We start from the raw sequence: 18,989 nt of genomic DNA on the forward strand, positions 1-18,989 counted from the left end.
GGTACCACAGGACCATTAAGGTGCTAGCCCGACCATCTCGGGAACGATTTATGTGGCCACATTAAACCTTCAGGCCATCCCCTCCCTCCCCACCCCCAAGTTCCATGAGAAGCTTGGGGTCGCCAGAGCCTCGTCTGTTAGTGAAACAGGATTCGCCGCGGATAGGTGAGGTTGACAATTGGGTTTGGAGAAGCTATATATTGCGCTGGCAACCTGAAGGGTTGCGCTACACAGCCCCTTGAATCTGGTATTTTAGTCGCCTCTTACGACAGGCATACCTACCGCGGGAATATAAAATAATTGTATAAAGCAATATGAGCACTGTCTCGCTAATTAAATACTCATACAGATACGTCAGATTTTACTTAAAAAAATTTAACCCAAAGTCTCTCAAGGCATTTGCTGCTTTGATGTTGCCAAACTAGTGGCAAGTGAATTAAGAAAGTGCCGTGTGAGAAGGGCACTTCACGAACAATGTAGTGAATTATTTTGAGTTTTTGTTGTTGTAGCGATAAAAAAAAACTTCTCGAACGTTTTGGAGACTGTTGTTGATGGTTCTTCGCCGGATATAGATACGGCCAGTCCCAGTAACAAGCCATTGAGGTACAAGCCCGGGGGAGGATTTAATGTGACCACATTTAACCTTCTAGACCATCCCGCCCCACCCTCCAGTTGCATGGGACGTGGGGTCGCCAGAGCCTCGGCTGCTAAAGAAATAGGACTCACCAAGCGTAGGTGTGGTTGAAAAGTGGGTTGAGGAAGCTATAAATTGCGCTGAACAACCGCTTGAATAATTCCGGTATTTTGTTCGCCTCTTGCGACAGGTATACCTGCCGCGAGTATATTTTTAGCCTCCTAACCCGCTGAAGTTTATTTCGAACCTCATTTATGTAGGTGCCGTGTGGACACCATTTTAGCCACGTGTAAGTATGTGTGGATATTAGTTAGTTGGCGGCAGTCGCGCACTAAATCGCAAATGTAACGCAACACTTGCAGCCAAGAAACAGCCGTCAAAGCCACAAATAATAGATTTTGTGAAAAACTTAAACTTGCACACATGAATATATCATAAACGTCATATAAGCATACTTACTACACAATATGATTTTCGATATCGCAATTTTTCTCCACCCAAAAAAAAAACTTACAAAGAAAAAATATTCATAACAAACGGACAGATTGGAATTACTACAGCGAAGAGTACCCAAAGAGATAAATATATAATTCAGCCGTTACTTCCATAGGGGGTTTGAGGGCACGAAGGCTCGTTCCAATTTGAAAAGCCTCCCTGCAAAAAATCGTGCGATATATCCATAAAGAGAGCGGTCTGCGATTGATCTCTTTTGTCCACAATGAGGTATAATTTATCCTCTATAGTTCCTTTGGGTATATTTGGCATCAGTCAGTTTGAAATTTATGTAACCATTCGGCTGTGCCGAAGACTGCATACCTTTCATAATCTTATCCCGTTCGTAATCTACAAATAATCGGATGTATAAGATAAGAAATATATAGTGAACAGATGTACATACCTAAAAGATTTTTAAGATAAATATAAAATAAAAAATGGCAAAAAGCCCCCTTATCTGAACGATCGGTTGTATGGGATATATATTATATATAACTCCGATCGAAATGATTTTTACAGGAAATCTTCTATGATATATTAGAATATATATCACCAAGTTTCACGTTTTTATATTGGAAACTAAGAGAGAAATGGCCAAAAATCTTTCTATCTGAACGATCGTTTGTATGGGATATAACTATATATAGCTCCGATCAAAGTGATTTTTTCAGGATATCTTCTATGATATATTAGAATATATATCACCGAGTTTCACGTTTATACTTTCTAAATTGCGGCAGGAATGACCAAAATCATCTTATCTGAACGATCGGTTGTATGGGAGATATATGTTATAGTGGTCCGATCCTACCGGATCCGACAAATGTCTAATATAATACAAAAATACACCCTTGGGCCAAATTTCATTGAGATATCTCAAAATTTGAGGGACTAGTTTGCGTTCAAACAGACAGACGGACGGACGGACAGACGGGCATGGCTATATCAACTCAGTTCGTCGCCCTGATCAATTCGGTATACTTAATGGTGATTCTATCTTCTATATTTCTCAATGTTACAAACATCGGACCAAAGTTAATATACCATTTCATGTTCATGAAAGGTATAAAAATGGTTCAGCTGTTCGGTGGCATCATTCAACCGACGCTTGTACTCAGGAAACAACAGTTTCCTTACTTTCTTGGGTTCATTAACGAGATTCGGGATGGAAACACAATTTAATATCAAATCACTTGGCCAAGATAATATCACCGACTGGTAATTCAACTCCATCTCTCTGCGATGACCCGTTGCAATCATTTACTCATAAACATAACCACGCCCAATTTTGGATTTAGAACTTTTGAAAACTCGTAGCATGAGTCGCTCATACTCAACCCTACCATAGCTTATGTTCGACCAAGCCCCCTGTAGGTATGTGATACCATATATCTGTGGCAATTTGAAAAAACAACGTATGTCGAGTTAGGATAATGGCGACACATAGACCTATATCTAAAAAGCTAGCCGCAATTCACCATTCTAACTTCCTATATTTTGTAGCAGCCATTTGGCGCTAGGGCTATGAGTAAGTAACGCAGGGAGATCTGTAACGGATTTCTGTTATGCAGCCAGAATATCACTTTTTCCTAACTCGACATAGGTAGTTTGTTTAAATTGCTACAGATATGCATATTTGTTATTAGAAGCAAAAAATAAATAGTAATGGGGAAAACAACAACAAGCGATGGTAATAATTCAGAAAAAAGTTAATAAATTATTATTTAGGTTTCTAACGCGAATTGATCATTCACTCGATTACTTTGGAAGCATCTTCTCTTCAGTATGTGAACAAAAGGTGCGCATACTCAGCAAAAAAAAAAGGGAGCAAACTGATGAGCTTAAATGAGACAGCAAGAAAAGTGTGTTAATTAGATCATATTTAGATATATAGCAATTATAAATTTAATAAATATAATCAAATAATAAGATCACAGTAAGCTGAGTAAGTTTAAGAAGCAGAGCTGCAACCTACAAGGCTGTATTTGTGTTTCCACTAGTACTTTTTGTTTTAAGCTAGTTAATAGCCATATCTCTTAAACATTAGGGTGGATAAAACGTATTCGCTGTGTAGAGTACTTCTACCAAGCTCGGCGAAGATGATGTTGCTTATAACCGCGGTTTTCTGCACCATTTGCTCGACTGTCGAACGAAACAGCGTACACATGAAAGCTCTGTACGAGAAGGCCGTGTTGAACGATAGATTCGCATGCGGATACGTACCGCGGAAAAGTTAATCGCCCAATGTAGCATATGACAACTGGAGGCGACTTATCGACGTCGCACCGGTCTGAAATGGGGCGATGCAAAGTACAAGGTTTCAGCAGAAAAATATGCAATAACTGTCTGGTTGCCTTCTGATCAAAAGACACGAACCCAAATTCATCCGCCTTTGAATAACGGTGGATATATCCACAGGTTAGTTTAAACGGGCCAGTCAATGAATGAATATTTACATAGTGTTGCGAGAAATTATTTGAAGACCAAATAGAAAAATTATTATTATTGTTATATTTATGCGAGTTTATATATTTGAAACACGTGTGATAAAGGGGAGTTTTTAGACTTCACCCCTATCCAGAAAGATCTGTTTCCCTTGATATGCAAACGGTTCTGTTTTAATAAACAACTTTCCAGTTAAATCCTGTTTACAAATCTTAGTTGTGTAATGTGGGACATTTATTGTAACTAGAGTTCGTCCACTGATTGAAATTCAACCTCTACAAACGGCACTATACCTTTGCTTTGCTTTACTTTCTTTCCCTACCTTTCTTATCCTTTTTCCTTCCTTTTCTTTTCTATTTTTCCTTTCCTTTTCTTCGCTTTATTTTTCTTCCATTTTTATTATTTGCTTTATTTTTCTTTATTTTGCTTCCATTTCCTTTCATTTCTTCTCCTTTCTTTTCATTTCCTCTTCTTTCCTTCTCTTTCCTTTCGGTTCCTTTCCTTCCCTTTCTTTTGCATTCCATTCATTTTCTTACGTTTCCTTACCCCTCCTTTCCCATCCTTTCCTTGTCTATCCTTTTATTTCATTTCCTTTATTTTATTTTTTTTTAATTTTATTTTTTATTTTATGTTTTTTTTTATATTAATTTTTTAAGTTTCTTTGTGGTGTCTTATTTTATTTTGTTTGATTTTTATTTTTGTTTTTATTTGTTGAACTAATAAATTGGCACACAAAATTGTTGCAACAACAAAACGAGTAAATACCCCAACTTAAATATTTTCGTATTTTGTAAACAATTTGCATATCAGCAAAGAAAATTACACATATACTCATATTTGCTAAGTTTAGCGCTATACTTCCAACAAAACAACTTTGTACACACTCTTCATTCATTTGATCACTCATTAATTTGCTTTAAAATAATTGAAGTTTTATTTTACAATCTTATTTTGAATCAACCTTCATTACTTACATACGTAGCTTAGGCCAAGTGCGATGGGCTACCGATTCGTAGGAAATCCATAACCATTATTCGAATGGATAAGTACTTTGTTGAACAACCATAAAACGGTCGTAATTTAACGTGAAATTAATAAGATTTACGTTGCTGCCAAATAAGGCATTGAGCGGATTTGAAGCAGAATGAGTGGGACGTGGCTTAATAAGTACGTTTGAATTCATATTATAAAGTAACGAGGCTAGATAAAAGAACCGGCTGGTTGTGAACTCAAGTAAAACGGACTGTAGTTAGGAAATATTTTGTCAATGTAAACTTAATTATGTAGGTACTGTGAGAAAATGAGGATGATATTACTTACTTAAAGCCAGTACAAAGTGAAAAGCCATTTACCTACAAAGATAGATTTGATGAGATGATTAATGGTTTCATTGTCTGCTCTTCAATATATTTTCGTAGTTCAAAAAGTGTTTATATGGGCTGTGGATAGTGCGGTGAACCGGTGGGTCAATAAAGACCTCATATAGACTAAGTGTGGGTTGGAAGAATTCATCACATCTACGTTGGAAATATCTCGTGAGTTTTAGATTTACTCACTGCTAAAAACGGCTGCCAATGTGTAGGGACTACACGCTGTTTTTAGTAGGCGTCAAAGTAGCAATGACTGACTTTTTATATTTGCTAGAAATACCATCTATGATATTATCAGATCAAATGCGATAGTAGTAGATTTTTAGTTTAATATTCATTATCCAGAGAAAGAATTTGGTTTTCTTTTCGCATTAAAAAAAAGTTTATCAAGTATTCGTAAAGTTCGATGTGTAAACATACAGGTGTACGTCTAGAAAACTAATGTTTTTCATTTAACATTAATTCATACCACGGACAATTCATCCCAAGGACAGTTCCTCCCACGGACAATTTATGCCACCATTCATCTCACCGACATTTCATTCCACACACAATTCATCCCAAGGAAAATTCATCCCACGAACAATTCATCCCAAAAAGGCTCATTCCATGAACAATTCATCCCAAGAACATTTCATTCCGCGGACAATTCACCCCACGAACAATTCATCCAAGGACAATTCATCCCGTGAACAATTCATCCTACGATCAATTCATCCCAAAGATGTTTGAATTTTATTATGCATTTTATATAAATCTAACTAAATAGGACAGATGAATTTTTGCTCAGAAGATGATAGAATTACAGATGATGGGTTTTTCAAAGCACAGCCGAGGGACGACCCCATTTAGTAAAACTTGTCTATATTATTATTTTCGCTGGACAAGTATGTGACTTGAACCTGGGATCTTCCATATGATCAGTGTGTACCTTTTTACCACAGTGGCCAAAATGTAAATATACATTAGGGTGATCCTTATATATGAAATCTCCTATTTTGTACAGTCTAATCTCTTCAAATTGTAATACCAAGGCCTCAAATATCCGTATAAATTTTGTTCTCCATTATGGGATGCCGCACAGGAGTAAAAGTTAAGATTTCTCTATGGAGACTCTAAAAATTTTAATTTAATTTTTTTTTATTCAATTAGGTTATTGATAACATTACAGTAGTCGATATCAAATAAACAATTTTGGTTCTGACTGGAATCTATTCAAGAGTATCGCATAGTGTGTAAAGTTCATATTTTAATATATCGACTGCTGAGTGGAACAGCGCCCTTTCTCGGTTGTGATTTCAAAAACGCCTCCTTTTAAAAAAACGTTTGAACAATGCTTTATTCAGAATTTGTTTCAAACATGCCATATCTGAGCTGAAGTTTAATACATTTTGATATTAGCTTTGACGTTTAAGCAAAAATTTTCATTTGGGCACTCTTGAATCGCATTTGAGAGAGTGTGCTTTTGAAACAAATTCTGAATCAGGGTGTTATTGAAAAATATTCCTATATAGGGCGTTTTCGAACTGGCAACTGAGGTAGGGTGATATTCCACTCACCCGTCGACATTGAGTTTTCATAGCGTGTTACATAACATCTTAGCCGTTTTCAGTCAGGACCAAAATATATATGTGATAATCTTGACCTTAGTACTGCCGTTTGAAGGGGTGATACTGCAAAAAATGATTATTTGATTAATAAGAACAACCCTAATATGCATACATAACGTATGGAATTATGCATATTTGCATATTTTTTTACATATGAACATTAGTATTTACCCCCAGGATGTTAAAACAAAGAAATAAAAACACAAAGCAAAGAAGCAAAAGTGTGTATTTAGCCCCGTTTGTTTTTGCACTTGAGATTCAGCCAAGCTCAACGGATCTCTATAAATTCAGATATTTACATGTGTACGAGTAGATTCAAAATTTATGTGTTCCAGAGATGTAAATTTTTGGGATTTTTTGGCTTTTTCAATAGCATAAAATGGCGCATAATCAGTCAAAATAATATAGATTTTAAATTTAGTTGCAGCTTTTTGACATAATTTTCTATGAGCTATCTGTCAAAAAAGCTGAAACTAAATTTAGCATAATCATAGTCAAAATAAAATAGGTTTTAAATTTAGTTGCATCTTTTTGACATAATTTTCTATGAGCTATCTGTCAAAAAAGCTGAAACTAAATTTAGCATAATCATAGTCAAAATAAAATAGGTTTTAAATTTAGTTGCATCTTTTTGACATAATTTTCTATGAGCTATCTGTCAAAAAAGCTGAAACTAAATTTAAAACCTATTTTATTTTGACTATGATTATGCGCCATATTGTTTATTTTGATTCGAGTTGTAATAGTCCCCGGATCAATATCCACCGATACCGGGATATTAGAAATTTAAAAATGTCGGGACTGACGTCTGCAATTCGTACGTGTTTTCTGTCTGCTCGAGGCTCTCAAGGAAGTGAATATGAACCTTATTAAACAATCGAAATTTGATACTTACATCTGAAGAGGTCATCATTACGCATGTGTGCACTAACAAATACAAAACCGTTTTGTAAAACAAACAAATAAACACTACAAAACATGCTTAAAATAATTAAATCTTTAGAAGCAAGAATGAAAATAAAATAGCAAAAATGAAACCCTTACAGCAGGACAATTTTTGGAATGACGCAGTGATATGCACATTTAAGATTATTTGGAATATACAAATTTAGTCCGAAATCATAGCTCAGTTTGCTACATTTTTTTTCTACAACCATTTCCAGTTGTGAATAAGAAAGCGTCACTTCAAAATAAGAAAAGGCAATTGTAAATTAGAAACCGGAGCAGGATGGTTTGCGCCAGGGTGCAGAACATACAATTCACAGATATACAGATGGCTACTAGTTAACGGAAGGGGTCGCGTCTGCTGTTTACTGTGTCGATCCAGAAATAAGTAGATCATACAGTCTGCCAGATTACTGTAGCGTCTTTCAAGCAGAAATTATAGCCGTGAAGGAAGAAACAGAAATTCTAGAGGAAGCATGCTTAAGCTGGAGACCCGTCAATATATATATTGATAGTCAGGCGGCGATTAAGGCAATAATCTCACACAGTACTTCATCAAAAAGTCTTCTGGAATGCAAAGAAGCTTGAGTAACTTCGCTCAGGCCGAACCATAAATCAATACTAGGTTCCCGGTCATGAAGAGATCGAAGGAAACGAAAAGGCCGATGTGTTGGCAAAGGAGGGAGCAACACTCGCTGAAACAACAATAGATGTTCCAATCCGTTTGGGAGGAATCAAATGGAGACAGGAGTTGCATAGGATCCATCAAACGGGAAAGGCGTGGATCGTGTGCAAAGCCTACGATATTAGACTCAAAAACTGGGTCATACCTCTGAAGAGAGAAGACATAAGGCTCACGATGGACATATTAACTGGGCACTGCCTTCTGGCGGCGCATGCTTAAAAGTTAGGCCTCGTCAGTAACAGCAGGTATAGGAAAGGCGAGCTTCAGGTTCTGTATTCATGTCCTGCTCTCGCCAAGTCAAGATTCCAGCTATTAAGGACGGCAGAGTGGTCAAATCTCGATGCAGCAATTAAGGTAGGCCCTAGAAAACTTCTAGCATTTGCGATAGGACGGACCGACACAGGGGTCCGTTTAGCATGCGCACATGTGTTGTTTCACTAAGGTCAATTTTTTAACGATGGGAAGAGCATGCGAACTATTTAAACGACTCAGTTTTGATCTGCGAGAACGGACAATGCCATTGGAGTATGGAGCTGATGCTTAAAATCACCGTGTTCGACAATGCCGATCTCCATGGAAAATCTCTAAGGAAAAGTAAAAACATAGATACAGGGACAAATTACAACAAACTTATGTTGTATGTAGAGCAACAGCTGCAATATTTATGTAGATTAATCGGTGGATGGACCGAACATATCAGCAATTCAAGAAGACTGCGCGAGAGCATTCCAGCATGCAACGTCGTTCCGTGGAAATGCTCTCTCACTTCATGATATTTCACGTTTCGTGGAATGGCAGGAAATGTGTTTTGGAGCTCATATTTGGGGTCTAAGTTAGGTTTGTTTGCGAAAATCGCCTATAAAAGTTATATGGAAAATTATTTTGATAGAGCTTTGGTCACTTGTCAGTGCCGATAAAAACAGAAATTCCCTGTCAATTAGTTGCGTAGCATAGTAGGAGTGAAACGTTACGTTGGTAAAAGGACCCCGATGAAGCTCTTCGAATAAAGAAGTATCTAGCTCGCTTGAGAGTTGCGAATGTTGGCAGTAAGCTGCGATTACTTCTCAAGGACACTCTCTTTCTTAATGTCCACATTTGTCGTGAACCTCTCTAAGAGAAAACCAAATTGTTTGTGTTATGAACTAAATCATGTCCTACAAGTATCTTCAACCATCAACGTTTTCTAAGAGTTTCGTGCTGATAGCTGACCAGCATTTGCGCAATTTTCATTTAACTGGGCTAGATCACGAAGTCTTGGAACATAGACAGCGTCATATATTTATCGAAGGTGAACTTTCCCCCTTCTTCCAAACACGTAAAAACGCCTCATTCGTTTGTACATCTGTACATCCAGGACAGGATTCCTAGGATGTTGCTATTGGCATCTCATCATGTCTATTGCAAAGGCAGGTCAACGGAAACTAGTTCCCATCCGATTGTAAAGAAAATAAAGGGCTCCATATAGCACAAAAATATCGCTTGAAAAACCTCAGGTTGCTTGAGAATTTGAGGGGATATGGCTGAAATCATTGGCAAACTCCTTTGCGATAAAACTGTGCCAGCAGAGGGAGGTGGGAGCATAACTAACCCAATTAAGCAGAGATACGCTACAAAAGTATTCTGCTTCTCTTTTCTGGGTTTCTGATCAAAGAAAAATTTTCCGGGAATACTGTGGGTATTTTGAAGGGTTATCAAGGCATGCTCAGTTAATTGGCAGTCATGCGGTTTTATTTGCTACAGGCTAATGAGGCCAAAATATCATAGTATTGCGCTGTCTGTTTGAAGCGGAAGAGGTCTGATGCTCCAATCGGAAGTCGAGGGCAGAATTTACCATTTGGTCAAATAGCGAAGTGACAATTGAGGCTGTGAGTTCAATAGTGGTGCGATAGAGTATTGTTTAGAATAACATGCCATCTGTCTTAAGAAACTGGAAGCCATTTCGTGTTGAAGCTGCTTAGAGGAGGATATGTTATGGAGTCATCACGTTACTTCATGCTCAGCCGTCACCGTTTGCAGCCACTCAACCTAACCTAGTATGAGAACTACGCTGGCCTAGTTGTGTACAATCGAAATATATGTAAATTAAAAAGAAAATTTTAGCTTACCATTTAATTCAGCAACAGACAAAAAGACTGAATATGATTGATGCGAATATTGAAAGTTGCCAATACTATTTGGGCTCGCTGCAACAGCTGATCGCACAATTACACAAAAAATAACGGTGCTTACTTGTAATTCATTGACCATAACACGAATTGCAATACAAACAATTAAAAACGGCTTAATGCAAGCCTTGGTCAAAGATTAGCACAGCCGAAATGATTTCAAACACTCAATTACAATTTTGCATTAAAATTTATCAACAGTACATTTGAGAACAAACACAAAAACGCACTTAATGACCACCATTGAAATAACCGTTGCTTTATCAAACAAAATCATGGTTCACCACTCTCGTTGGTGTCGGCTAAGCGGTGCACAAATTCACTTAACTAGACTACAAAGCGATGCGAGATTTGGAAATGCCAAATGCATTCCATCAAGATTTTATTGTTAGCCGATTTTATATTATCGAAAATAATAGCAAAACACTTTTACTGTTACAAACTTTTTGTACAAATTTACAGTCCAAAAAATTTTGCAAATTTACATAATCAAATAATAAACAAAAACAAAATTACAAAGTAATATTCGAAGACACAATAAATTTTTTAACAATTTGAAAACACACACGAAATAATAATGACAGTAAGGAAATTTCAGTCTAAAAGCAAGTAGAATTGCCAAGTGAGTAAAAATGAATTACAAAGGCAAAAATAGATGTGCAGAAGGTCTGCATGCAGCGCTGCCAGTTTTGCTGCTGCTTTAATAATTTGCGAACTACACTGAAAGAATAAGACTGGTAACATCAACCGAAATACGGGTCAATTCAACCGAAATCTCTGTCAATTTCTATCCATCGCAACAAGATGTTGAATCAACTGCGCACAAATCGTTAATTCGTAATTGACCGTTTTAGTAGTCAATAAAAAAAGCTGTTGCGACAGCTTTGTAAGAAGGTACTTATGTTGCGGCATTTGCAAGGCAGATGAGTTTTCACTGAGAAATACACTCGGGGTGCTTGCCGAACAGTGCCGAGGGGCGACCCCGCTTAGGAAAATTTTCTTCTAATTGAAAAACCTTATTTGTAAAATTTGTATGTTATGTGAACCCAGGGTCTTCGGTGTGGTAGGCGGAGCCCGTTCCCATCACCACGGCGGCCGCCATATACATACATAAATATGTGCATACATATAGTACACAGCATACATAGGTACAAAGTAGAGAGCGCAGTGAGCGTAAGGATTCTCTTTGAAATTTGCTAATTTATTGACCGTTGATCGTTGTTGAAATGACCAGTGAGATCAGTTGTGTTAACAAAAAAATCAGTTAGATTCATTAGGAATCTGTCAATTTTACAGAATTTTGTTAACTTAAGAGCGACAATTTATCTTCTGTTGAAATGGCTAAACTAATTTGTTCGCTTGACAAAGAACTCGGTCGAATTAACCATAATTCGATCAATTTCACCGAATCTCCGTTAAGTCAAGAACAACAGAACCGATTTGTTGATTTTATTAGCACCATTTCTTTCAGTGTATGTTAAATTTTCACTCTTATTTTTTACACTCACAAAATATTGACTTTATAAATCCACTCATTTTTTAATATTTTTTTGAATAAAAGTTTGGTATTTTAAATGAGTAAATCAGTTACTCGTGCTTCGTTTTTCGTTACCTAACACTGATTGTATGCAACAAATTTTGTTTAAAGAGGTCACGCAGTGTGCTGCTTTTGCATACCGTAAACCAGCAGCAATTCCGCACCTAAGTATTGGGCTTAAAAGCCCTTTTTTGTCCACCAGCCTTTTGAACTCCTCTGGTGGGGCTTCCACGTCATGAGCTATGTAGCACGTTGTCAGGAAAAGGGATGGTTCTTTCTTTCCCTCTATTGCGATTACCGCTAGGTCTTCTGTGCTGAAGTTAGATAACATAACTGCAGCTCTAATCCTGATCTCCGTCTTTGCGTAATAAACGCTGAATCGGCGAGTGCTGAGTACAGATACCTTTCCTCCATATGGGAGTCATGGCTCCTGTATCAGCGCCTCAAGAGTTAGGAGGGGCCCGCTTAATGCCACTTTACTGTGTTGGAGGTTTATCTGTAAGACTCGGAGTGCCATTGAGCTGTTTGTCTCCCTCCAAATTATCCGGCACTGCGCCCACGTAATGGATTTTTTCCGAGTCTGGAGGTCCGTTTCTCCCTCCCCTGTTCGAAGCGTCTTTGTTACACTCGCAGCATCTTTGAGCTGTTTGTCCACTTCCAATACCTCAGTCTCTTCGCTTACACCCTTGATACCACTATGATGCTACTATATTATTTTTCAGGCAGAAATCCATGCAATAAAAGTTTGCGGTGAAAATTGTCAAATCCTCGAGGAGTATTCTCATTATGTCATACCCATATTCAAGCCTTGCAGTCTTACATAACTACTTCTAAGCTAGTGTATGAATGCATTTGATTCCTCTAAATGAATTCGAAGCCAAAAACAAGGTTTTATTAGGATGGGTTTCTGGGCATCAGAGACATGAAGGTAATGTACAGGCAGACTACCGAGCCAAGCAGGGTGACATAGCAGCACTCTATGGTCTAGAGTGGACTCACAAAGGCATACACTAGGCAAGCAATAGGTAAGTAAGGAAACAAAGAATTTTAGAAAATACTGGATAGAATTTTAGGGCAAAGACAGATCACATTATTTATACTCCCAGCAACGAGAGTATCAGCTAAACTCATTAATCTAAGCACAGACCTACAAACTCCCGTTGGGTACTTCACTGTAGTCTACGATATCAGCTAAGTAGTTTAAATTTATCCGATACACCATTCTGTCGCTATTGTGAGTTGGAGTATGAAACGCCGGTTCACATTCTCTGCAAATGCGTCGCTCTGTCAAGGCAGACACTCTCACATCTAGGTGGTCTGACTCTTAATCTCCTCGTGATATGGAGTTAAAAGCCTGAAGAGGTACTTAAATGCATTGAAAGCATCCAGCCTTACAGGCTGAAGAGTCGTGCACAATAGGTCTCAATTAAGATCGCAATGCATGGAGGCCTAATAATATTAACAATGTCTCAGCTTAATGGTTGGAACACTGATGCGATGCCGGTTCGAAACCCAACAACGTTTTATACGAAAGTTCTGTGGAGAGAGATTTTCAACAAACTGGTGTATAAATATGTATGTGAGGCGATTTTTTGACGTTCAAGCAAAATCTACCTGTAAAGGGGAAGCGAACCTAAAAAAACGTCTGATGAATTAGGGTGCACTGCTGCAGTTCTCTGATCTCGTTACGCATACATACATATGTACAATAAATACACGAATTTAAATAAAATATACAAACACACCTTTTCCAAGCGCTGTGGTGTCAACCAGATAAACCTGTTTAGGTTTATTGACAACCAAAGGTACAAAAGAAATAAAAAAACTAAAGCAAATATTTCACAGATCAGCAGCAGCAACTGGAGTTGGAGCAGCGCGATTGAAAATAAGAAACATTTTATAATGTGTATATATGTACATACATATGTATGTATAGCCCAGTAGTTATTGTTTAAATGTGTATTAGAAAAATATAAATAAATAAATAAAGGGAACACTTTTGAAAAAGTGACGCCGTGCGCTGCAACATGCAGAGGCGTCATGCAGATATCTGTGACAAAGGAGTTAAAAACATGCAGGGATTATACTACAGTCACTCTAGCGAGTATAACTTAATAATGAAGTATCGACCTATGAACGGTTATTTAATTGTTCACCTTTTTATGCTCAGCGTGATTTGCACACAGAGTATATACATAAACTTTTGTAGAATAGCGGTTGATCTTAACGGCATAAACGAATCGATATTAATATAGACTTCCACATATCAAAATTCTCAGAATGAAACAAGTAAGGAAGGCTAAGTTCGGGTGTAACCGAACATACTCAGCTAAGAGGTTTGGAGACAAAATAAGGGAAAATCACCATGTAGGAAAATGAACCTAGGGTAACCCCGGAATGTGTTTGTATGACATGGGTATCAAATGGAAGGTATTAAAGAGTATTTTAAAAGGGAGTGGGCCATAGTTCTATAGGTGGACGCCATTTCGGGATATCGCTATAAAGGTGGACCAGGGGGTCAATTCCCTAACTGTGAGAAACTGAACAATGTACACTTATTGAAAACTCATTTGCACACAAAATGTACACTTTAAATTTTCATGCGATTCTGTAAATTGTCATGCACATTATTTTGCTGAATCAGCGCTGAATGTAAAAGGCATATGTCAGTGAGAAAACGCCATGAAAAGAAAAAAGTTATTCTGAAACAGTGAGTATGACTTTTGAATGTCACAATAGTGTACACTGGCCTTCAAGAAAACTCATGAAGTTTTTATCAGTAAGTTTTCTTGTTCAGAGTTTTGCTTTACAGAATCACAATTTCAAAGTTTACACAATTTCTTATGTAGACTTTAAAACTCATAGATAGTGAATAGGCCCCAGGAGTGACTCTAGAATGTGTTTGTACGATATGGGTATCAAATGAAAGGTGTTAATGAGTATTTAAAAGGGAGTGGGCCTTAGTTCTATAGGTGGACGCCTTTTCGAGATATCGCCATAAAGGTGGACCAGGGTGACCCAGAACATCATCTGTCGGGTACCGCTAGTTTATTTATAATGTAATACCACGAATAGTATTCCTTCCAAGATTCCAAGGGCTTTGATTTCGCCCTGCAGAACTTTTTCGTTTTCTTCTACATAATATGGTAGGTGTCACACCCATTTTACAAAGTTTTTTCCAAAGTTATATTTTGCGTCAATAAACCAATCCAATTACCACGTTTCATCTCGTTTTTCGTATTTGGTAAGAATTATGGCATTTTTTTTCATTCTTCGTAATTTCCGATATCGAAAAAGTGGGCGTGGTCAGTCGGATTTCGGCCATTTTTTATACCAAGATAAAGTGAGTTCAGATAAGTACGTCAACTAAGTTTAGTAAAGATATATCGATTTTTGCTCAAGTTATCGTGTTAACGGCCAAGCGGAAGGACAGACGGTTGGGGGAGCCACGCCCATTTTGAAATTTACTTTTATTTTTGTATTTTGTTGCACCATATCATTACTGGAGTTGAATTTTGACATAATTTACTTATATACTGTAAAGATATTAAATTTTTTGTTTAAAATTTGACTTAAAATTTTTTTTATTAAGTGCGCGTGTTCGTCATCCGTTTTTGCTAGTTTTTATTTAGCACACATATAGTAATAGGAGTAACGTTCCTGCCAAACTTCATCACAATATCTTCAACGACCGCCAAATTACAGCTTGCAAAACTTTTAAATTGCCTTATTTTAAAAGTGGGCGGTGCCACGCCCATTGGCCAAAATTTTACTAATTTTCTATTCCGCGTTATAAAGGCAACCCACCTACCAAGTTTCATCGCTTTATCCGTCTTTGGTCGCTTTATCCGTAAATTGTCGCACTTTTTCAGTGGGCGTGGTTATAGTCCAATTTTGTTCATTTTAAATAGCGATCTGAGATGAGTGCCCAGGAACTTACATACTAAATTTCATTAAGATACCGTGTTTACGGACAGACGGACGGACGGATGTACGGACATGGCTAAATGAATTTCTTTTTTCGCCCAGCTCCTTTTGATATACAGTTGTGGTCAACTAAATAGATCCAACTTACACTTTATTCGTCTCTCTTAACGTTTCATTATTTTCTCTTAGATAACGGAAAAATTGTTCCCCTTTTGTAGAGTTTGTGAGTTGTTGAGTGAGATACCGTTTGATTGAAAATATTTCGATGGTTTTACTTGAACTTAAATAAAAAAAACGTTAGTGCATTGTTGCTTAGAAAACTAAATAGAGCCTTTTCGAAAATTATCAAATTCTAAGTACACAAAAACAGTTAAAATTCTTCATTGAAGTAAATAGAGAAGAGCAACAAGAAATAAAATATTATAGCCATTGAATTTCATAGTCTGACGTTTTGGTACGATGGGGAGGTCAAAACATTGTACTCCAAGTCAGCGAGCAGTAATTATTGAGCTTAGCAAAGGTGGAAACTCTCAAAGGCGAATTGCTTCACGTTTAGGTTGCTCCAAAAAGATGGTAGAGAACGCCCTAAAATATTTTAAGAAAAATAAGACAACTGATGCCGTTGCAAGGAAAAAGCGACCACGAAAAACATCGGCATATACTGATCGCAAGATAGTGCGACTGTCAAAATCTGACCCCCGCCTGACTTCCTCTGATATTAACCGAGAAATATCTAAAGAACTCGCAGTTCCAATATCTAGTCGAACGATCCGGCGTCGTTTGGATGAAGCAGGTCTTTTTGGAAGAGTGGCACGTAAGCGCCCTTTACCTACTCCAGCTCAACGAAGAAGACGAGTAGAGTCTACGCGCTCACATGCCAACTGGACAGCAAATCAGTGGAAGTTTGTGCTATGGACCGATGAATCTAAAATAGATAGGATATCTCCCAGTGCAAAACGATATGTTCGGCGGCCCCCACGCTCCCAATTTAACCCCAAGTACACATCAACCGTTGTAAAGCACGGTGGGGGAAACATAAAAATTTGGGGATGTTTTTCTTGGAATGGCGTAGGACCGATCCACAGAATCCGCGAAACTTTGACTGCCCCTCTTTACGTAGAAATACTAAGAGATGCTATGCTGCCTTGGGCCGAAGAAAACATGCCAGTTATTTGGAAATTCCAACAAGATTCAGATCCGAAGCACACGGCCAGGATAACCAAGCAGTTTTTTGAGGACAATAGCATTAACGTGCTTGAGTGGGCATCAAATAGTGCTGATTTAAACCCCATTGAGCATTTGTGGGCGCACTTGAAGAGGGCAGTAAGCCAAGAGAAATGCAAGAATTTGGACGAACTTTTTGAAAAGGTGAAGGAGCATTGGTATGCTATACCTCTGGAAATATGCCGCTCTTTAATTAATTCCATGCAGCGTAGATGCTGTGAAGTTTTGAAACAACGTGGATTTCCAACGAAATATTAAAAGAAACTTTAAGAATTCTACTTTGGAAAAACGTATTTGTATTGGCTTTATTTAAGAGTCCACTGGAACAGCTTCACTGAAGTGAGCATTTAAGTTTAAATTCCTATTAATATTAGATATTGTTGAACTAGTATTTTAGTTTGTGTTAGCTTAGTCTTGCAAAATAAAAAAAAGAAAACTAAAACTGAAACTGAAATAGCTATTTAGGCCTGGGAAATTTATAAGTAGGCTTGCTGGCGCCATTTAATTGGCCACATCGGTATAGAAGTCTATATCTATCTCGATTAGTTTATGTCGTTACGGGGTACCGTTATGCGAACAAAATTAATATACTCTGTGAGCTCTGTTCAGCTGAGTATAAAAAGGAATTGTTTTAGCCATGTCCGTCCGTCCGTATATCTGTGCATCGCTAAAAATGAGTGAAATCTGATGATAATCACGCTCACTTTCTGCAGGAATGTTAATGGCGACCTGGTAACTGAAGAATAGCGTGCTTAAGTTCTGGAGAAAACACTTCTCCTCACTGATAGCTCTACCCTAATCGTCGATGACGGAAAACATGTTCCGACACTCGACTATAACGAAGTGTGAATGGCAATACCTCGGGTAAAAATTGGCAAAGCTCCAGGTAATGACGGACTACCTGCTGAGCTGTTCAAATACAGAGGCGAAGAGTTGGCAAAGTGCATCAACTCCTATGCAAAATATGGTCGGATAAGCGCATGCCTCCACAAGAAAGTCGATCCCGCAAACAGCCCCAATTACCGCGAATAGCAGGCCTAATATCGCATAGATCGACCAGATCTGCACGATTTTAGCTATTATAAGAGCGTGCAATTACTGGCGTATGCCGATGATATTGATAATATTGGCCTATCCAAATGCGCCGTGAGTTCTGCTTTCTCTGGAATAGATAAAGAGGCAAAAAGGTGGGTATTGCTGTAAATGGGGACACAGACGTAATACTTGCTGTCATTCAAGAAAGAATAGGCGCCTTGCCAACCAAGTCACTCGTGACGGATAAAAGTTCGAGACATTGAAGGACTTCGTCAATGTGGTAACCATTATTACCAGGAAAAGCAATATTAGCTTAGATATCAAGCGGAGAATAACTCTTGCCGACAAGTGTTACTTTGGACTGAGCAGACAATTAAAACGACGAAAACAAATCACGCTCTACAAGTCGGCAATCATAGCATATAGCTCGGAATCTTGGACAGTGTCGAGAAAAGATGAGATGTTTCTTAGAGTATTCGAGAGAAAACTTCTCCTGAAGATATATGATTCCGGCTGTGATGGCAACGGCGAGTATCGAAGGAGGTATAAAGATGACTTGTATGAGCTTTGCGCAGATATGACGATAGTGCAGCGAATAAAAACCCAAAGGCTTCGCTGGCTAGGTCATATTATGCGAATGGACGAAGACGCGCCAGCCAAAATAGTATTTCAGTCGACAACGCAATTTGGGATCAGAGAAAGGCGGATACCTTTACTGAGATGTAAGAAGCAGGTGGAGGAAGACTTGACTTAACCTCCGTTGAAACGGACAAAATCGCCAATCAATGATGATGATGTATTTTGGTTTTATGAGCCGAGTCAAAGAATACCAGATAATTTGATAAAAGAGGTTTGAGTTCAGGGAGTGTGAGTTTTAAAATATATATTAGCCTAGGTCAAAACAAAATTTGCAAATA

General features: G+C 37.9%; 1 protein-coding gene across 4 annotated transcripts in view; it reads right to left on the minus strand.

The window, feature by feature from the left end:
* LOC137244052 (serine-rich adhesin for platelets) overlaps window positions 1–18,989 on the minus strand; it is a 403,539-nt gene that overhangs the window by 370,693 nt on the left and 13,857 nt on the right. The window contains exon 1 of one of the 4 annotated variants that reach the window (XM_067772532.1): window positions 10,290–10,488. The exons of the other annotated variants lie outside the window; for them this stretch is intronic. The gene's annotated coding sequence lies outside the window, so the exon portion shown is untranslated. Of the gene's footprint in view, window positions 1–10,289; window positions 10,489–18,989 lie in introns of those variants that run through there. 4 annotated transcript variants of the gene reach the window in all.

The sequence above is a fragment of the Eurosta solidaginis genome, chromosome 3, assembly GCF_040869045.1.
Source record: "Eurosta solidaginis isolate ZX-2024a chromosome 3, ASM4086904v1, whole genome shotgun sequence".
NCBI lineage: Eukaryota > Metazoa > Arthropoda > Insecta > Diptera > Tephritidae > Eurosta > Eurosta solidaginis.